Source organism: Octodon degus, unplaced genomic scaffold, assembly GCF_000260255.1.
Source record: "Octodon degus isolate 3935 unplaced genomic scaffold, OctDeg1.0 scaffold00054, whole genome shotgun sequence".
In the NCBI taxonomy this organism is placed as follows: Eukaryota; Metazoa; Chordata; class Mammalia; order Rodentia; family Octodontidae; genus Octodon; species Octodon degus.
In genome coordinates, this window is record NW_004524630.1 from 862,125 (window position 1) to 875,663 (window position 13,539).

At 49.0% G+C, this 13,539-nt stretch overlaps 1 non-coding gene across 2 annotated transcripts in view; it reads right to left on the reverse strand.

The window, feature by feature from the left end:
- Positions 1-13,539, reverse strand: part of LOC105742465 — a 146,954-nt gene continuing 133,415 nt past the window's right edge. For both annotated transcript variants that reach the window (XR_002821544.1, XR_002821545.1), the window contains exon 3: positions 1-59. This is a non-coding gene — a transcript (uncharacterized LOC105742465). The remainder of the gene's footprint in view (positions 60-13,539) is intronic.

The window sequence follows — 13,539 nt, forward strand, 5'->3', positions numbered from 1 at the left end:
CCTCGCTGGGGCCGCGGCGCCGGTCTCCTCCAGGTCTTTGTGTTCGACTGCAGGCAGAGCTGAAACACAGAACAACCAACCGGGGTTAGGGGGGCGGGTGACATCACGGCTGCCCGGGAGCCCGCGGCGCGCCCCGCCCCCGCCCGCCCGCCCGCCGGAGGCCGCTCCCGGTTAACCGCGCGGGCAGACGCGGGAGGCGCGAGAAGGAAGGGCCGGGTTTCCCGCGCGCTCCCTGCGCCGCCAGCCGCCCGCCGCGAAGAACCGCCCCCTGCACGCCCCGGCTGGCACCGCGGGCGGAAGCCCGAGCCACGCGTGAGCGAGGTGGGGCAGGCCCACCCTCTCCGCTCCCGGGGCGCAGCACGGCGAGGGCTGCCCTTGTGCCACCGGTGAGGCGGACCTTTGACTCTTACCTGTCAGTATCACTTCACGAAGCAGCGCCTGCCTAAGGCCTCAGCACCTGACCACGGCTGCACCGGCGAGGGAAGAACCCAGGGGAGGGGAGGGGGCGGCCCGGTTCACTCGGCTTACTTTCGCCAACCCATACCGGCAAAGGCGCTCTCGTGAAATCCAAGGATGTCCATGAAATTCATGTCATTAAATGCTAGCTTATGTTTCAGTATTAAGAAAACCAGAAATACCTTCAGGTAAACCATGCAAACTTTCTTTGTGGCATATGTATTCCCAAGTTTCCCAGAGTGTTAGGGGCAAAATCTTAAGGTCATTCATACCTCTACATGTGCCCGTTTATGGTATGCAGAACTGTGCAAGGCTCTTCACGGACTGAAATGCCCTTTCAAAAAGTTGAACTGTCAAAACCCACTATAATTTCAGATTTATTAATACTCCCAAATAATCGTATGTTTTTCTTCTTTTTTTCTTTTTGGTGGAACTGGGGATTGAATTTAGGCCCTTGAGCTTGCCAGGCAAGTGCTTATTCTACTGAGCCACCTTCCCGGGCCCTGTCTTTCTTCTTCCTACACAATAAAAGTAACATTTATCAAAGATCAACTCTCTCTCTCTCTCTCTCTCTCTCTCTCTCTCTCTCTCTCTCTTAGGGAAGAGCCTACAGGGTGTTCAGGGTCTCACTACTAGATCCGACTCATAGTGATTCTCCTGTTTACAGCCTCCCAAGAGCTGGGGCAACTCATTTCTATTGCTGCAGTGGTCATTTATCAGTGCACCCCACATTCCAGAGCAACTTGTTAATGACCTTATCTGTATTTTTGGCTGCAACTAAGAATATTAAGAAAGCTATGGGTTCAACTCATATCCAAAGTAGGTGATTAGAAAATACACAAGGCGACCTTACTATCAGTGTGCTCTCTAGTAAGAAAAGGAAGATTAAAAAAGGCACTTCTGCTTTGAAATCTCAATTTAGTTTAAGAAAACTACCTTCTCCCATGCAGATTACATGAGATTGTTCCTTTGCATATTGTGGATGAAACTGCAGGAGGGAGCCCCCAATTCTTTTGCAGTCTGTGTCTGCTCATTAACTACCCTGGGTCCACTTCGATGGAAAGACAACTCACTTTCCTCTGAGGGGTCATTCTTCTAAGAAGGAGGTAATGTTGGGGCTCAGAAAATGATACCCCAAAGTCCAAGTCTCAGAAGCAATTTTCCCTGGATCTTCTTTTATCATCCTATCTCTTACCTTCCATTTCCCAAGATAAACCCTAGAAACTAGAATTCTCCTTACCAAGAAGTTCACAGAAATCAAAGTTCCTTTTCCCTAGAGCAGTGGCAGAACCTCTACCTCCTCCTCTAATCTGGGTAGGAGCTGGCTTTGCTCTACCTTGCCTGATTGTGGGTCGTAAGTCCTCATTCTGGAAGGGGACTTGCCTTACATCAAGAAGGAAGGAGTTTTACAGAGAGGCCAGGCAGAATTTGAACAAACAGGTCCTGGTGGCCTTCACCACCTACAGCTGCCTAGGTCAGACTCTTTGCTGACCACATTTCTGTGAGGCTGTCAGAGAATCTTGGCATGAACATGTGCATGTATCCTGGGTTCTGGATCTTCAATCTGAAGGCTCCCATGTCACATGGAACTATGATTAAATCTATTTGTTGGGCTTTTTTTCCCTCCTCATCAACCTATTATAGGAGCATTAGTCGTGGCTCTGTAGGACGCAGATGAAAGGACCAGCCCCTTTTTCTGTCCCCACCATAGTTCCATCACTATTGATTACTTCTACTTTCCAAAGTGCCTGTGTAAGGGGTGGGGAGATGGCTCAATGGAATAAGTGCTTCCCTGGCAAGCGCAAGGGCCTGAGAGTTCAATCCCTGGTTCCGCCAAAAACAAAAATAAAAACAAAGTGCCTGTGTGGAGGGGACCCTGCCAGAAGGTTTGAGGGCAGAATGAAGGGCAGGACAGAGATCTGTACCTGTCAGTTCTGTGCCTAAGGACCAAAGCCAACCTCCAGGGTAGGCAAAAGTGGCACATTGGGTAGCGGGAAACAACTCAGATCCCGGGTATTGTTGGTTGGACAAGATTCTTACAGTGTCTTCCTGCATTGAAACCCCCTGCCTCTATGTGCCTAGGATGTGGGAGTTACACCAGTTTTCAAATGGTCCCTTAGATTACTGGCAAATGACTGGCACCTGCTTCTGCTGTGCCAGGGAAATGCTGTGGATGCCGAGCTGCTGTAGGGAAGAGGCGCCGTGCACCGGCACACACGTTCTCACTGCCTGTGCCCTTCTCACCACCTTCTCATGCAGAGTCATCACAGTAGGACCAGAGCCCGAAGGTCCCCACTACCACCTGGCTTTCCTCAATGCTTGTCTCTAGGCTCAGGTGTGTTTCAGTATCCCTCATAAAAAAAAAAAAAAATCATTGTTCTCAACTTACAAGATCGAGGGATGCCATGTAGCTTCTCAAAGTATTGGCCAGAAAATGCCTTTTCACATTGTTTTCTTTGTTTATGAGACTGACACCCCAGAGGTAGTGCCTCCAAGGCCTCCTGTCCCTTCCTACTACACACCAAGTGGTGCAACAAGTGGTTAGGATAGATACACAGTTACATTCCCTTAATGAATAGAGGGATTTGTTGTAATAGTGTTTGTAAACAGGATCATGTCTGCATGTTGCACAGCAAATAGCCACTAGGAAGACTGTATGCAGTGTGTTAGTTATTGAAACTGTCCTACCAATTTGATTTGAAACTGTCTCACTGCTATCTGTCTCTCAATAAAATTATGGAAAAAATAAAAAAATAAATAAATGTGCAAGGATAGAAATGTACCACAATTGTAGACTTAAAAAAGTACTTCCCAGCATCCAACCATCTATTCATCATTTATGAATTATATGTGCTCATTACCATATAATTATAATATAAACTATAAATATAGTTTATAAATTGTAAACAGTATAAGTTATGCGCTGTGTAGGATATCAGAAATATAAAATATATTCATACCCTCAAATAATTTGTTAGTTAATGAAATTAAAAGTCACAAATGAGAAGAAAGATTTGTACTAACAGCGTTTGGACAGGATATCATGTGTGCATCTTGTACTATGAATAACCACTATGATAGTATGGTTAATATGCAATGTATTAATCATTGTAACTGTCCTATTAATGAGAGTTTTGAAACTCTCATTGCTATTCGTTTCTCAATAAAATTAATAAAAAAGTAAAAAAAAAAACCCAAAATCACAATTACTTGTACCCACGTCACACTTCAATTCCTGTCTGTCCCCAAGCCTTCCCTCTCTCCTGCTGCCACTTCTAATCCCTCAATAACTACCACAATGCAAAGAACAACATCATATTGAGAGACTCCAAAACAAGAGAAAATGTTTGGTGATAGAGGAAAATAATGAGCATGTTAAAGGTTTTCTACCCGTTTCAGCCAACAAACTAAACCTATTTCAAAGGCAGAGAAGGTGCCTTAGGTCGCTTTCTCTTACTGCTTCATTAACACTGAGCTCCTTGTGCCTAGAATGAGCAAACAGTGCTGGCGAGAACACAGCTCCACAGCTGGGAGACACAGCCCGAGATCCCAATGTAGGCTTCGCAGTGCAGGGTGGGCTTGACGCAGACCCTGTACACGGGCAAGACTAGCAAATGCATAGACTATCCCGGAGCTGATTCTCAGGAACAAGGTGATCATGGAGCAGAGTTCCCAACTCTGGGGCGCCCTTGACACCCTGTGCAGGCCCTCCACTGCCGTAGGCACTGACAGGAGAGTCCAGCTGAGTGCTGGCCAGAAGGGACTTCGCATTATTTCAGAGGAGGAAAATTTCATTTTGGTCTCTTAAGGTTCCATTAGCAAAACTAATGCTGAACCCTGCTTTTTCCTGGTAGTGCTGGGGATAAACTCCAGGGCTGCGCGCACGAAGCGCGCACACACTCTAGCGCTGCGCTGCACCTCTACACAGCCCTGCTTGGTCTCCGACTTACGGCTTGCGATGCAGAACAGGAGCCTGAGGGAGGGCAACTTCCACCCCTGAACCATCCTGGCTACCTTCTACCCCAATTATTGTCCACCAAAAAGGTCATGAAAGAGTAAGAAGCAGTAAAGAAATCTGGTAGAGCCAAGGTGCAAAATGGCTTGCTGTATCAGGCAGATGTGAACTCAAAAGCGGGATGGCTGGGTGACGGGGCAGGAGGGAGTCCCACCACGTGGGAAGAGTCTTGGTCTCAGTGAGAGGGCTTGTGTCACCTAGAGCCAGCGGGGGAACAGAGGGCACAAGGACGAGGAGAAGACGTGGTATCTCTCACCACTTGCTTGAGTGGTCTTCTCAAACTTTAATGTGTTTGCCCATGGCAGGAGATCTTCCAAAAGGCAAAGTCTGATCAGCAGATGTGAGAGGGGCCCCAAACTCTGCATTTCTGAGTAGATTCTAAATGACACCCTTGCCTTTGTGTGCCACTGGGAGGAAGACAGAGCCACACCGAGTTGGAGAGCGCCCGGGCAGAACCCAAAGCCTGCAGCACAGAGGGGGCTGGGCAGGTCCTTGTCTCTTAAATCCAGAGCTGTCCAGGCACTCAACAGCCATTTCAGGGTTTTACCAGCTGCTCATGGGGTGCTTAGGCAAAGACCAGGACCCCTGCTGACACACGCCACTGGAAAAAGCCTGCAAGCCGGAAGTGGTGAGCGTGGATTAGATGTACGCAGGGTCATGACCCTACAAAAATGACGTGCACCTAATCCATTGGCAAAAGTGCCCAACCCACTGTAATCCAAGAAAGGTGTGCCTCCTTGTGGCTGTGGGGCCAGGCAGATGCCAGATTCTTTCCTGGCCTGCGGGGACTGCCATGGGGACGGAGCTCACTACTGCTCTGAAGCAAATCCAGAACGTGGAGTAGCACAGAGCGTATGTGACCTAGATCCCAACTAAACTTCAGTGCTCAAAAACGCCGTGGACCAGGTTCGGTCTTCTGATACTTCTTTACATGGTGCTTCTGGTACACAGCAAGAAAATTAGTGTCGAAGTTTTAGGGAGTTCAGAAAGCCACTGGAATTGCAGCAAAGGCCGTGGGAACCGAGCACTCCCACCCAGGTTTCTAAGTATATGCAGCAGATCATCTCCTCTGGGTGTCACAGCAAAGAACAGGTCGCAGCGCTCTAAAGAGCAAGGCTGACAAGTTCAAGCAGAAGCCACCTAACATGTCAGTATCTTGGCTTTCTTAGGTATAAAAACTAACAATTTGAATTTGATAACCTGGGAGATATCTAACTCCAACATTCTTTGGAAGGTAAATAGCAAAAGGAGCCAACATACCTTGGAAGTTAATGAGATTCTAGAAGAAGTAATGAATGTGCAAGTGTCAGCTCATAAAATGTTTACAATACAGGTAAAATTGTCCACCGGGATATTGTTTTTGATTATTTTCGGCCACAGTATTTGTGCTGACCAACTTTAGACTTCATGTTCAGATGTAACTAGAGCTCTCTTTCATGTCTACATTTTTGGCTTTTCTTATTTTAGAACAGAATCGCAGAATCTGCTTTACTTGACAATGCTAAACTTTCAAATTAAGTAAGAAAAAGGGCTCAAAGAGGAGTACTTTCTCAATCACGGGCTGTCTTCCACTGACAGATAAGCACCCACTGACTGAGTGATTATGCATAAGCTATCAGAAGTAGAAAAGTCACCAGCTATTTAGAAAAGCAGCCAGAGTCCAGGACGAATGGTAGCTGAACAATTCAGATGCTAAACATGGCGGGGCTGTCACGGAGGCCTTGAGGATGAAGCCATGGCCAGGAGGGCATGGACGCCACTAAAGCCCAGAAGGGGAGGACACCCAGTCATCACCAGGGCAGCTGCGCATCTAAGAGGCTGGGAGGACACAGGGCTGGCACCACACTGTGGACAGGGACAGGACTCTAGGGGTGGTGGCCGGCCTGGGGACTGTGGATGTGCTTCACAGTCACAGGGAAGTGTGAAGGATGACCAGCATTAGAGGGGAGGTCATTAGAGGGGAGGTCAGGTGGGTTTGTTTTTTGTTTTTTTTTTTACTTTTTTTTTTGGTACAGATCAAACTCAGGACCTTATGCTTGCCAGGCAAACACTTACGCCACTGAGCCATCTCCCAGGCCCCAGGTTTGTATTTTAAAGAAGGCCCTGGCCTCAGTGTGGTGACAAGACAGTAGTGGAGTGTGTCTGTCACCAGATGCAGGTCAGAGCTGTCCGAGGCAGGGGTACCACCCAGGTGATGTCACATGGCATGGCACTGCCTAGAGATCCGAGCCCTGCCTTGGCCCACAAAGCTGAGTAGCCTTCGGCAAGTTATTTTAGCACTGAGCCTCAGGCTACCCATCTGGAAAATGGGGTAACCAATGTGCAGTGAGGTCTTCTTATCTGTCAGTTCTACACCCAAAGGCTCAACTAATAAAGATGAAAAGTATTTTAAAAAAATTAAAACAAAACTCTTCAAAATACAATGAATTTAAGGGGCTGGGGAGATGGCTCAGTGGAATAAGTGCTTCCCTGGCAAGTGCAAGGGCCTGAGTTCAATCCCCGGTTCTGCCAAAAACAAAAAAACAAAAAAAAACAAACCCAAAATACAATGAATTTGCCATCTGGCAAGCACTGTGCTGATGCTGCTGGAATGAGTGGCATGCAGGTTGGTCTGCTATGGCCTTCACTATCCGCCCGCAGCGCTTCAGTCTCTGGGTGCTCATAGCAGGGCCTGTGGTGGCTGCGTCTACACCTAAGCATTCAGCTTTGTCTCTGTGTTATTTTCTCCATGATACAGCACATCAGCGAGGTGGATGCCAACTGGTGGCCAGCTTGTCACACCCAGGGGAACTGAACTAGCCTGGGGCTGCGGGTGGCAGGCCACCTGAGGCTTCTGGCCAGCAACCTAAGAGGCAGAACTAGAGAAGCTGTTGGGAGACTGTGAGGGAAGCCGGAGGGTGCTGCGAGAATCCATCAGGAGCTGTTGGTTCTCTTGGTGGAGCTTGTCCTGCTGGCTTCCTTAGTGAACGTGGCTGTTCTCAAGAGGAGAAGCTTGGGACCTCACTGTCATGGAGAATGGCTGCGGTTCGCTTAGGGGGAGCTCTGGTCCTCACTTTGAGCATCGCTTCCTGGCTCCAGACGGGAAGATGGTGCCCTGCTCAGCCTCATGGAGAAGCTTGTTGCACTGGCTTTCCTGATGGGAGCTCAGCTTTCCTCACCTCTGGAGGCGGTGCCGAGGACGGCTGTGGCATTTTCAGGGAGCTCTGATCCTCACCTGGAGCGTCGCTTCCTGGCTCCAGTGCAGATCCCTCAGCCGGCTGGCACAGACTTCCTAGCTTCCACCACTGACCTCTGGGCCTTCCCAGCACAGATCCATGGGACAGGCCTGCGCGCAGCGTTGTCCTGGGCTCCAGGCCACCAGCTGGGTTTGTGGGAGGCACTGTGATGGGCTCCAGGTCTTCAGCTGGACTCCTGCTGAACATTAGGATCTGGGTCCTCGGCTGGAGTCTTTGGTCTTGAGTGTGGACAGGTTTCCTGCACTCTTTGTACACGAGTCTTTGGGTGACTATTAGAAAATCTATGAACTGTGTGTCCTGTGTGAAATTGTTCCCCCTTGCGAAAGCCCCAACCATGACAGTCAACCACATGCATTTATAGTGTACTGAGTATTACAGATAGCTAGAGGTGACTTGAAGTACACAAAAGGGGTGCTCCATATGGACACTTCACTGTTTCCAGTAAGACTTGAGCATCCACAGCTTCTGACACGTCACCCTCATCAGAAGCAAGTCTTTGGGAGGGAGGGAAGACGGACAGGGTTTTGTGATTTTTTTCTGTTTAGTTTTTGTTTCCTGAGATAAGGTTTGCTATGCAGTTCATGCTGGCTTTGAGCCCACTATCTGTAGCCCAGCTGGCCTTGAACTTGCAATCCCCCTGCTTCAGCCTCCCAAGTGTGGGGTCATGTGTGTGCCACCACGCCTGGCTGGACAGTCTTCAGGGATGCTTATGAGGTGTGCAGGGCCCAACCTAGAGGGAGACAGGCTGGAGGGCGAGGAGGCCTGACCCGAGGTCAGCCCGTGCGGACCAGAAGGCAGCAGCCCATAGGAAGGAAGCACCATCCACTCGAGTGTCCCCTCTGTCCCCTTTGTTCCCCAGGCGCAAACAAAATGGAACCATAGTCCCCACCAAGCCAGCTGTGCTGCTGTCACACCTGCTTCTCCTTGAGGCACTCTGAACTAACAAGGCTTTATAAAAAATATCCCCTAAATACAGACCACGCACAGGTACTACTGGTGGGTGTCAGAGAAAATAGGCACATAGCGGCTTCACAAACAAGCTCTGCCTCTGTGGGCTAAAGGGGGCAGTGCAGTTCAGCATGGAGGATACTTATTTAACCGTTTCTTTCCTTTTTTTTTGGTGGAACCAGGGATTGAACTCAGGCCTTTTCAATTGCCAGGCAAGCACTTATTCTACTGAGCTATCTCCCTGGCCTCCTTAACCATTTCAATTATTAAAATACATCATGTTTTCCGGTGCTTTCCTGTAATGGTTGATACACTGTGTCAACTTGGCTAGGGCTCCGGGGGTTGGTCCGCCCTGGAGCACAATTGGTTCAGCTCACAGAGTGACTCAGCACAAAGAGACCATATAAAGGAGCTGAGGAAGTGGTGGTTTTCCACCTCATTGGAGGAACTTCAGTGTTGGCATTGCCTGGCTTGCAGCACAGACTCTTTGGCCTCCGGCTTGGATCCTTCACCTTCTGTTGCAGACTCTACAGCGTCCATCGCAGACTCTTCATTCGCAGACCCATTAGCTGACAAACAGAGACTTGCAGGAGCACGGCGTGAGCTTCAGACCTTGGGACTGAACTCCTCGGTCTGGGGTGTGCAGACGCCCTCTGCACGCTCCCTTGTCTGACTCTGCGGCTGTCATAAGCCAACCTTGTAATTCCTTACACACTGTGTATCTTGTGTTAATATCTATTCCTTATATCTGTCCCTCTAAGTACAATCCTGACCAATACACTTCCCCTTTTCTTCCCTTTCAAGCACATAATCACTTTTACTAATCTCTTTCATACTTTGAGTAACTTTTACCGGATGCAAAGGGAAAGGAGAACAAGAGGAATGGATGGAGAGTAAAATGCACATAGCAGGAACCCTGGATCTGACGCTGCGGGCTGGAGAGACACGTGGACACTGGGAGTCCAGACATCCGGCGTCATCCCACCACCATCCTTTTGGGACCTGTGCTTGCTCAGCTACCGAGCGGCAGAAGCCGCTCCACCTATACCCCTGACGGCTACGTCTTCCACTCCAGTGTCGCCATGAGCATCAGGCTGCCAGCAGCGCTGTCACTTGGTACATTCTCTGAAACCACAGACCTTTTCTAATGGCATTCCAACCTTTTTTTACAGTACTCTATAAACATATTTCAGCTTATTCTTTCCATTGTCTGTGGTAATAAAAATGTCGCTGGCTCTGGATTTTCATGATTTTGTTTTAGGTAGATAGTTTAACCTACGACAGAAAACCATCCCTTCTCTCTTCAGCAAACCTCTGGGGTACTTTATATGACTAGACAGAAAGCCACTGCTGGGACTCATGTTCAGGCATGCGGGACATCGCTTTCTCCTTCTGATATGTGGATGGACATGGATAAAGAAGGTGACCTTGAAGGCTCACAGGGCCTGCTGAAATGTATGCCTACGTACCAGCGCAAAACCTGCATCCTGATCGGGGTCAGACACTGGGCGTAGCAGAACATCTGCAGCTTTCCTTAACTGGAAACGCTCTAATATCTACAGTCTCCTTAGTGCCGACATGGTGTCATGACAGCGTTCCACCTGACTTGGAAACTGTGCCTGACCTCCTGTGACAGGTCACAGTCAAAACACAGTTGCCGTAAACATAATGTATCACATTACCTTCGGTGTGGATGTGTAGGACGCATATGAACTGTGAAGGCAGCTCCTGCTTAGGCTGCAGGCCTCCCCCAAATATCCTGTACAAATCAGAAGTCTGAAATGCTTTAGTCCCAAGCATTTCAGACAAGCGATGTCCAGCCTGCACTAGACACTGCCACACCCTCCAGGGATGGTTGGGGCCGAGCTCGCGTGCAGGGAGGGCGGGCGCGGTCCAGTTTGCTACCCATACAGCTCCTGCATCATGTCTGGTGGGCAAGACAGCAAGCGTCCTGGAACAGGAGCAAGTTTGTCTCAGGACAAGAGCGTTGGGGTGGGCTTGGGTATACAATATCGAGTCCTCCTGCCTGAGCCCAAAACCTAACACAGGTCCCTTCGGCAAACCTAGGCTCTGGAGTCAGGGCCAGCTTGCCCCTAAAGTCTGAGAGGTCACAGGACACCCCTGGCACAGGACTCTTAACCAACATGTGGCGAGCAGAAGCTGAATTTCTGTATGTACCAGAGGGAGGGTCTTCTGGGCTTTCACACACTCAGGACATGGTGGCCTCGTGTTATCCTCAAACCCTGCTGCCCTGCAAAGCTAGTAGGGGTGATGACACTCGAAGCCCGGGGTACATGGAAGGCTGTGAGCAGATACAAGCTGAGGGAGACACAGCTGCCTGCAATTAAGGGACAGGATCCCCCCTTCCTACCAGCTCTGAAATACCTGCCCAGGAAACAGCAGATCCTAGTGGTGAGAGGGAGGAGGACTCTTGTTACTTTCCCCTTCACACTCTGCCCAAACCCTGCGCATCACACACCCACACAAGGCCTGGCCTTGAGACCTTAGAAGCCACACCTCACAATGAGTGGGAGGTGATGGGAGACGAAGAGTTGGCTTTTCCAGGCTGACTCAGGATGGAGCTGGAAGGGGGACAAGCTCACTTAACCTGGGTGGATGGGGGAGCTTTGATCCTGAGAATGGGTGTGCTTTTTTCAAGCCTAAAGCTGATGTGAGGACTCTAACTTAAGAACTGTAAAGCTGAATCCTATCTTGAGATGCTAGCCAAGAAGTGAAAAGAGAACCCACAGGAGCAAATTTTTAGGGCATGGGAAAGAAGAATCCACTCCCTGAACGAACCCAGCAAAGAAAATAAAATGGGCCCCCACAGCAGCCTGGGTTCTCAGCATCCTTGCCTGGCTGTGGTGTTTGCGTCTTGGCTTGTGAGGACTGGTCCGGGTCTGCAGCCTGGGCTGCCCCTTCCCATTCAGAACCAGGCTAAGGCATCAAAGGGCCTTGGTCCCTAGCCTGGCTGCTCCCAGCCGCCCATGTTACTGAAGCGTGGTGCACCTCAATGTCTTCTCTCATGTACCAGCGATAGTCCTGACCTTGCAGCTCACAGGACTGGCGTGTGAACATTCCAAGTGCTTGGCATGACCTGCACCCTGAGGAGCTCGCTGAGCAAATGTGGCTTTTACTGAATACTGTCCTGAGCAGCCACAAGTTGGCACTCATAATCACCATCATTAGATTTCAAGCTCTGCGATAACAGAATGATCTCTTGTCTTAAAAGGATTCCATTTACTCTCAAGTGATACAGCCCATGTTATTCTTGTGAAAGTGCACTGACCACGCAGTTTGTGGCTGGAAGGTCACTTGTGTGACCCCATTTTTATTTGAGTTCCAAAGAAAATATGTGGTTTCAAATTTCAAAGCAAACAGTTATGTGAGTGGAACGGCCAGAGTAAACAATAAAGCCATTATTAGAAATGAAATCAAGGCTGAACGTTAGTAGGAGAAAAACAATGGGCCAGACCTCAGTCCCTGATGCGCTCTTTACATTAACAGCAATCTCCAAGGTCATCTAGCAAACTTGTTCAAATGCTTCATTTTTGCTTGTAGGCAAACCATTATAAAAATATAATGGGTTGCTCTTAAGAAGCTTTTCTCCTGCTATGATGATTAAAATTAATAAGAGAATCAGAAGTAAACAATCACCGTTCTTGATCAATTTTCTTCCTTAATCTAAGGTAAAAAATGTGTTTTCACAAGCCCATCAACTTGGGTGATGTGGGGACCCCTGACTTTTACCTAGGGGTACAGAAATCCACGCTGTGCGGCCGTGACAGAAGTTGTCTGGAGATATAATGAGAAAGGTCATTACCAAGCACAGTATAGACTACCAGATGTCCTAATCGAGGCCTGCTGGATGGCCAATAAGGACCTCACTGTCTGCCAGCTTTGTCGTCTGCTGGAAAGAGCTCTGAGGCCAGGGATGATGACGTGTGACACAACGCCCAAGCTTGCAAGCAGTGTGGCGTCCATGGGATCGTAATCCTTTGCTGTGGACCTGAGACTCAGCTGGTCTCCTGTACTTGGGGAGGCAGCAACAGCGATGACACTCCGTGGACGCGGGGGTCAGGGCCCTGCGAGAGACTGTGGGGTCCCGGGGGCCATGTCTCAGAGTGTCAGCTTGGGTGCACCCAGCTCCTTCAGAGGCGGTCTGACTCTCCACATGAGCAGGGACGGAGTGTGTGCAGAATGCTCCGCCCGGCCCAGGGCTACAGCTGCGAGGGCTGCGGGCCCTTGACCACTTCTGCCACCAGCAATGATCTGTGGTACTGCACTGTGAGTCTTACCACTTTCCTCTTGAACTGAGTGCACTCCTACCTTAGGGCAACTGCAGCAATACAGCAAGATTACTATGACGATACTGAGAATATTTCTGAAAAAAAATTAATTTCTAGGGAATAAACCAATATTTATTTATAGGTATCAGGGATATAACTCAGCAGCGTAAGTGCCTGCTTAGAAGTGCAAGGCTCTGAGTTCAATCCCCGGTACCACCAAACACAAAAAATTTCTCTCTCTCTCTCTCTCTCTCTCTCTCTCTCTCTCTCTCTCTCTCCCTCCCTCCCTCCCTCCCTCCCTCTCTCCCTCCCTGATGGATGTAATTAATTTATGAGAAGAATATATTTATTGAGAGAAAGACAGCTCCTGTCCCGAGAGAGGGACAGGAGGGGGCCTGAGTGGGTAGTTTCCCCATTATTTATATATATTTATATAACACATTGTATGTGTTACTGAAGTATATTTGTTCCCAAATAAATATTGTAGTAAAACTGTGAAACATGGAAACCTGATAAGAAAGCAGAACTTTGGGGGACGGGGTTGAACCTGCCGAGTGTGTCATGCAGACCTCCACGCAGGTAGCCTCTAACAGTA